Raw genomic sequence first — 8561 nt, 5'->3', positions numbered from 1 at the left:
TTAAGAGCAAATGAAAACAAGGTAATTTAAAAGCTTTCTAAAAACTAGAACTGTTGTGTACTAAAGCAGTGCCAACTCCCCTCATTCAACAATGGAGTCCTAGGCATTCAAGTAGTGCAAACAACCTTGTTTCTCCATGTGTTCCAAACACAATCAATCATGAGCCATTTTGTATAGTGACGGTTTTCTGCCTCTGCAAATTTGAGAACCATTTTCTGAATAAAATTAACCATGACTTCCCCATTCTTAAATACAATATCTTGGAATAAATACAAAAGAACATGAGATAAGAGTTAAAATCAGCAATTAATACGATAAAAAGAATGGATAAAAAAAAATTGCACAATATAACCCCAGTTAATATTGCAAAATGGCGAGTAAATCAATAAGTCCATTGAACACATTAAAGTAATGTTCCGGGTTCAATACAAGTGAAGCTCAATCGACAACATTTGTGGCATAATATTGATTACCCCCCCAAAAAATTGACTCGATAGGCAAAAAAATCCAGAAAGTATTCACAGTGCTTCACTTTTTCCACATTTTGTTATGTAACAGCCTTACTCCAAAATTGATTAAATTCATTATTTTCCTCAAAATTCTACAAACAATACCCCATAATGACAACGTGAAAGAAGTTTGAAATCTTTGCAAATTTATTAAAAATAAAAAAACGAAATAAATCACATGTACATAAGTATTCACAGCCTTTGCTCAATACTTTGTTGAAGTACTTTTGGCACCAATTACAGCCTCAAGTCTTTTTGTATATGATGCTACAAGCTTGGCACAGCCATTTTTGGGCAGTTTCTCCCATTTCTTCTTTGCAGGATCTCTCAAGCTCCATCAGGTTGGATGGGGAGCGTCGGTGCACAGCAATTTTCAGATCTCTCCAGAGATGTTCAATCAGGTTCAAGTCTGGGCTCTGGGTGGGCCACTCAAGGACATTCACAGAGTTGTCCCGTAGCCACTCCTTTGTTATCTTGGCTGTGTGGTTCGGGTTGTTGTCCTGTTGGAAGGTGAACCTTCACCCCAGTCTGAGGTCCTGAGCTCTCTGGAGCAGGTTTTCATCAAGGATCAGAATCAGCTTTATTGCCAAGTATGTTTACACATACAAGGAATTTGTCTTGGTGACAGGAGCTTCCAGTGTACAACAATACAAACAATACCAAAAACAGCAGCAAGACATAAGTAATTAAAACAAAAAAGAATACAATATAAATAGTTATACATATAGGTACATACACTCACCTTCATACATACCCACATACACACACGTAGTGCAAATCTATTACAATCTGTTATATAAAGAACAAAAAACTGTATATTATGTACAGAGCAATGTAAGTAATGGCAGAAGTGGATATGTTGGATAATATAAATAGAATTAAACTGTGTATTGCACATAATTATTGCTCAATGGGGCAATTTAATTGTTCATTAGATGGATGGCCTGAGGGAAAAAACTGTTCCTGTGTCTGACGCTTCTGGTGTTCAGAGCTCTGAAGCGCCGGCCAGAAGGCAACAGTTCAAAAAGGTAGTGGGCAGGGTGAGTGGTCTGTACATTGCTGCATTCATCTTTCCCTCGACCCTGACTAGTCTCCCAGTTCCTGCCGCTGAAAAACATCCACACAGCATGATGCTGCCACCACCATGCTTCACTGTAGGGATGGTATTGGCCAGGTGATGAGCTGTGCCTGGTTCCCTTAAGACATGACGCTTGCCATTCAGGCCAAAGAGTTCAATCTTTGATTCGTCAGACCAGAGAATTTTGTTTCTCATGGTCTGAGTCTCCTTCAGGTGCCTTTTGGCAAGCTCCAGGCAGGCTGACATGTGCCTTTTACTGAGGAGTGGCTTCTGTCTGGCCACTCAACCATACAGGCCTGATTGGTGGACTGCTGAATAGATGGTTGTTGTTCTGGAAGGTTATCCTCTCTCCACAGAGAAACGCTGGAGCTCTGTCAGAGTGACCATCGGGTTCTTGGTCACCTCCCTGACTTAAGGCCCTTCTCCCCAATCGCTCAGTTTGGCCGGTTGGCCAGCTCTAGGAAGAGTCCTGGTGGTTCCAAACTTCCATTTACGGATGATGGAGGCCACTGTGCTCAATGGGACCTTCAATGCTGCAGAAAGTTTTCTGTACCCTTCCCCAGATCTGTGCCTTGATACAATCCTGTCTCTGAGGTCTACAGACAATTCCTTGGACTTCATGGCTTGGTTTGTGCTCTGACATGCACTGTTAACTGTGGGGCCTTATATAGACAGGTGTGTGCCTTTCCAAATCATGTCCAATCAACTGAATTTACCACAGGTGGACTCCAATCAAGCTGTAGAAACATCTCAAGGATGATCAGTGGAAACAGGATGCACCTGAGTGAAATTTTGTGTGTCATGGGAAAGGATGTGAATACTTATGTACATGTGATTTTTTTTAAAAATTTTTATTTATTTTTTATTTATTTTTTAAATAATTTGCAAAGATTTCAATTAAACGTCTTTCACATTGTCATTATGGGGTATTGTTTGTAGAATTTTGAGGAAAATAATGAATTGAATCAATTTTGGAATAAGGCTGTAGCAACAAAATGTGGAAAAAGTGAAGCGCTGTGAATACTTTCTGGATGCACTAAATTATTTTAGTGTGATTAAAAATACCTTACTAACCGTTTCTGTTTAAAGTTATAGCTAGTTTTACAACTTCGTTACCATGACAATGTAATGTCAACAAACCCTTAAACCCTAAAATGTATGTAAAAAATTACATGATTTAACAGAATAATTAATGCAAAAGCTTCACATTTCTCTTTAAACCCTAGTTTCTTTTGAAAATTGCCTCATCCACTTTCATTATGTGCCACACTGTAAACTATTTTTGTTGCCGCTACTTAAGAAAAGGAGGGACGAGTAGAAATAAAGTTTTGTGGTAAGCAACATTATGCCACAAATGCAGTCGATTGAGTTTAACTTGTATTGAACCCAGAATATTCCTTTAAAATCCCGTGATGGAAATCTACTCACAGGCTCTCCGTTACACACAGTTTCTCTTAATTATTCAGAGCAGAAGAGTTATTTTAGTGCAGTACCTGTAACTGAGCTTCTAGTGTGCATGCTGCTTATATTGGTGTCCCTATTGTGCACATTCATGCATTCTCTTTTCATTTTCAGATTGCATGCTAATTTCACTTTAAATCCGCACTTAACCAGTGAAAACGGTACGGCTGCCTAGCGTCATCCTGTTTCAAAAGAATCACCCAAAATTGATCTTAAAATTAAGATAATTCATTCACAAACTCGTGCAGTGTATTCTTGAATACATGTCAACAAACATGAAGGAACGGCTCTCGCCCGTTTTTGTGGTTTTGGCACAATTTGCAAAGGGGGAAAAATTATAAACAGCTGAAAATAATAAAAACAGCAAGTTTTATTTTCTAATTAATTTTGTCTGCTGCTTCTACACAAAGCCTTGCTCTCCATTTTCAACAAACAACGAAAGAACGGCTTGAGCCCATTTTTACGCTTATTTGCGCTATTTTACAGCCGGTAGGAAGATGTTAGTGAAATTGTATTATTATTTTATTTTTTATGTGTCTCCTGCTTCCTGATACCTTGCCCTTCTCTTGTGTTCTCTCTATTTCATTGGTTTTGGCTCAAAATGTCTCTCACTTGATGACAAGTCATCTAGATATCAAGCTGTTTTGAAAACTGTCATAGCATCTGGGACTAGTCTCAGCATGTCGCAGGAGTGCACACACAACCAGACCGTTTGTCGTGAGCTCTAAGACATCTCGTCGCAGGCCAGTCGCCGACTCAAAACATAAAAGGAGACAAGCCTGAGTCGTGTAGTGTCCACTAGGCATTTAAAATAACTGAGGCATTGGCAGCCGGATTTACTCTTTCCAACTGAATCCTCTCAATGCCTCAAACTCTGCAGTGAAAGTAAAGGTTTTCTGAATCTTATTTCTGACTTATCAACCCCGTTTCCACCTGGTATTAGGATGGGTCTCGGGGTGGTCCGATCACATGTGGTCAGGTGAAACACATCGTTGTTTACACCTTGTCGTTTAAATGCGTCTTCTGTGATCTGTAATCGGATTAGTTGTATGAACCTGCAGATGTTTGTGCTTCTCATAAGTGTCCCTGTATGTTGATATCAGACACACTGAAGATCCATGAAGTTTTCATGCTTGTGTATACTGTATATCCACATTTGTTTCTTTTTTTTTTTTAGATCGCACAATTATTTCCTTTTTAAACCGCTCCCAACTGACAAAGTTTAAACACTTGTTTTAGCACAGCGGTTGATTGACAGGTGAGGGGAGGAGCTTCGCTGCTGCCGGTGTTCTGTCAATGTAGCATACTTTGTCAGAATAGCATACCGGAAGTTGAGTTTTATAGCGGGGTCTGTCAATTTAGCCTACTTTGTCAAAACAGCATACCAGTGTTTGTGAAGGGTATGCTGTTTTGATAGCCCCTGGTTTAATAAAAATACAGTTTATAAAGGGGTATGCTGTTCTGATAGCCCCTGGTTCAATAGGTGAGGCATGAAATTCTTTAAATAAATTCATAGCCTCCTCCTTTGTCTTTATGACTCTTCTGTGACTGCCAAAGAGTAGTTCTCCATCTTTAAGGAATATTGACATAACCAATAATAAATACAAAATATGAACACGTCATATTCCTGTCAGTATTATAGACGTATTTTGATGGTAAATACTGACCGTGAATCCTGAATTTCGAGTATTTCCTTAGGCTTTGCTTCTGCCCTTTATTTAGCTCTGCAGGGTATGAACCCTTTAAAAGGTAATTGAAAATTTCCTCCCACTTATTTTCCATGGTTAAACTACAGTTAGCAGAAAAATAATCATTTAAAAGCAAAACATTAGTCGATGTGTTTAATCTCGGTCAGATGGCGCCAAACGCTAGAACCTCGAGTTAACACAAGATTTAACGTTTTAACGCCACTTTACGACTCCACTTGCTAAAAATAATATGTTGAAAACGTCTGTCAACAATTCTTGTGATTGTACAAGGATTGTACAAGGCAACAGTTAGGTAATGTGTATATAATACGCAATATAATACACCAACACTTACCGCTTGTAATCTTAGGTATGCTGAAATTATGTTTTAAATTTAACGCATGCTCAATTCTACAAATTTCACTGCTGCGCATGCGCATTAACCGAAGGTATCCCATTCTGATGGGTATGATGTTTTGTCAGAACACCTGGACGCATACAGGACGGATTCGCATTTACACATCAAATGTGATGGGATTTTGTGATTCAATCACAAAATATTTTAGACCCCGTTTAGACCTGTATTTTCCGTTGACCACATGTGATCGGATCACCAAAAACGCATCTTAATACCAGGTGGAAATGGGTTCATCTTGTGGATCTCTTTATCTCATACTTGCAGAGACTTTCTATGTTCTCAAATGGCAGGATTAGGAAATCCTTCAGAATGCTCTCTGTCCTATGTCATTGACAGACCGCGTGAGGCTATGCTGTTCCTCCCACTCCCTTGTCGATTGAGTATTAACCTCAGCTGTTCAAAGCTCTGAATAGTTTTGTGATCATTCATGAGATCAGATCATTATTAAATGGTTTTATAAAGGTCTTGTGAGAGCCTGGTCACAAAACCTACAATGTATTGACTGTGATGGCTGCATGTGTACTACAGAAAAGCTGTGGTTCGGTTATATTTAAAACTCAGGAATCGAAAGAATTGGCCATATGTATGCATGTGTTGTGTTTCTCAAGGTGTTTTTCACAAAAGGGGACTTGTTGTGAGTTGCAGTGCTTGTTGAATTCTTTGTATGTCATATTGTGCAGTTGATCCCATGTTTTCCCAGCTGCCCTAACTGAACCTTTCGGGCCTGTTACCTAATCTGAGGCCTGATTTATCTACAAACAACAACTACGACCTGTTACACTAGTCGTGATGAGAATAATGTCGTCCTGATGGTTTTTAAAAACAAGCCTCGGTTTTGTTGCCTGGCACTGTGTTGTGTTAGGGCTTAACATAATATTTGCTAAGCATCAAGTCAACAGCTAAAATAAACCCTTATCTTCAGAGAGTACCTCCAGTAATGTATCTATATTTTAAACAACTGAAGTGTAATTCGCTGCTGAAAATCTTAAAATGATGAAAGTCTATGAGATAAAGTTTTGTTTCAAACTATATAAAAAGTACTTTGGTGGTACTATAGTACAATAATTGTATCAGATGACAATTCCATGGTGCTTTGAAATATATCATGAATTGCTTACAATATACCATGGTGTTTACATGGTACATCAAGGTACTTCAAAGAATATTATTAAATCACAATGGTACATGGCAAATAATTAAAGAAACCTGGCATTACCATGTTAACATCTGAAAACGTATTGTAATATGGCATGGCTTTTTTAGTGATAGTCAGCCTACAAATGGAAAAATGAACTTTTATTGTTCTTTCAATCGTGTTGGTGTTTTGATATTCAAAACGTATTATCGGAACTCCAAACTAAGCAGCAGAACATGTTAAAACTTGAGTATAAGAGATAAAAAAGCTGAATGAATGAATGTAGACCACTATGTGTTTTCAGCCTCTAGTGACAGATGCAACACTTGGCGTGTTTAATGCTCTTTTCTGCTGTGTCAAGGGAACGTTTGTGTGTTGTTTCTGTTGTCTGTAGAATGACAGTTGGTGCTTACTGGTGGTCTCTGAACACAGAAACTACTAGAGGGATCATTAAATACAAACAAAACATTTATACCTGGGTAGTTGATGAGTAACATGGACATATTTATTAGAAATCTTGGGTTAAAGTGTGTGTGTAATATATATATAAAGTATTTTAGGTGTCTGCATTTCTCAGGAGTTTGAGTTTGACCATGTTATTATTATTATTTTTGTTTTAATTTAAATAGTACTGCTGTGTAACTAAGGCAATGTACACTAATATTTTCATTTGAAAACCCATTGATTTCGCCACATTTACACCTCTGCTCCACAGTAGAACAGTGTGGTTTGCTCCTCCCAGACTGAAAGCATAGGTTTGAAGCTTTATTAGTGAATTTATTCAATTTCTAAAATATGCGGTAATATCATATATGGTAATTTTTGCTGGAGAAAAACGCTATTCCAGTTTGGAAGAGAGGTGCAATTGCATAATGTAAACCATTATTTTAACTATTAATACATTTTCAAATGAAAATGATTTAGTGAACATACGTTTATGTTTGAAAGTGCATAGCTAAACAAAATCGTCCACACTAATAATTTTTTTGAAAGCGCATGAATTTAGCTATATTTGCGCCTCTAATCCACACTCGAAACAGCATTTTCTTTCAAAACCACTCTACCACATACTTTGGAAAACGATGATGCCCAAATACATTTTTAGAAGTACAAATATTCCATGTACTCTGTTAAAATTAGATCAGAAGAACTGCATGTGTGATAATTCTACAAGAGTTACAAAAACTGTTTAGTAGTTTTAGATGGAGTAGTGTTGGGTTTGTGTCCACCTTAATTAAGTCCGAGTCTTTAAACAATCGAGTGGAGCCCCAGTCCAAAAGAGGCAGAGTCAGACTTAAGAACAAGTCCATAACAGGCCGAGACCGAATGAATCTGTTTAAGAATCTGAATTAAAATTGTAACCATAAACTCAGCATCAATATTTTAAGCTTATTTTAACCCTCACAACTAAGAAAAACTATTTGTCAATATAAATGCTAAAAAACAAATGATTAGTATCCTGCTGAACAAATTTCAGAGTTTTTTCAAATTAACGAATATGCTTTAGGTGTATGAAGACTTCACTAAAGTCAAGATCCAATCAGACTACCACCACTGGAGTCATGAGTTTGAATCCAGGCTGTGCTGAGTGACTCCAGCCAGGTCTCCTAAGCAACCACATTGGCCCAGTTGCTAGGGAGGGTAGAGTCACATGGGGTAACCTCCTTGTGGTTGCTATAATGTATAGTTCTCGGTGGGGTGCGTGGTGAGTTGTGCGTGGATGCCACTGAGAATAGCGTAAAGCCTCCACATGTGCTACATCTCCGCAGTAATGCACAAGCCACATGATAAGACATGGAGGCAACTGAGATTCATCCTCCACCACTCGGATTGAGATCACTATATCACCATGAAGACTAAGAGTGCATTGCGAACTGGGCATTCCAAATTGGGGAGAAAAAGGGAGTAAAAAAAAAGAGTGCGTGCTGCTGCTCTCAGCCAGAATAATCATGCGTAAGGACAAATATGCTTGAAAACTGATGCGCAGTATCAAATACACAATGTATGATAGTACTAACTGTAGAGAGCACATCAATATGAAGACAATGCCAAATCCTAGACATTTAGGGGCAATTTTGAAATCCCGGTCAGGCGCTTTTTTCAGATCTGAAAAAGAGAACGTATGGTCACCCTATGTTACGTTATTTTGTTTGTTTTCTTGTTTTTCGTTGTATCACAAGTCTGAGTAAAAATGCATCAGAGTCCGTGATGTGTCCAGGTCCATTAAAATTGGACTCGTGGCTCGGACTCGAGTCCAAACTCGAGTACCCCA

Source organism: Xyrauchen texanus, chromosome 13 (genome assembly GCF_025860055.1).
Source record: "Xyrauchen texanus isolate HMW12.3.18 chromosome 13, RBS_HiC_50CHRs, whole genome shotgun sequence".
NCBI classification, from domain to species: domain Eukaryota; kingdom Metazoa; phylum Chordata; class Actinopteri; order Cypriniformes; family Catostomidae; genus Xyrauchen; species Xyrauchen texanus.
Note: the sequence above shows the minus strand (reverse complement) of the source record.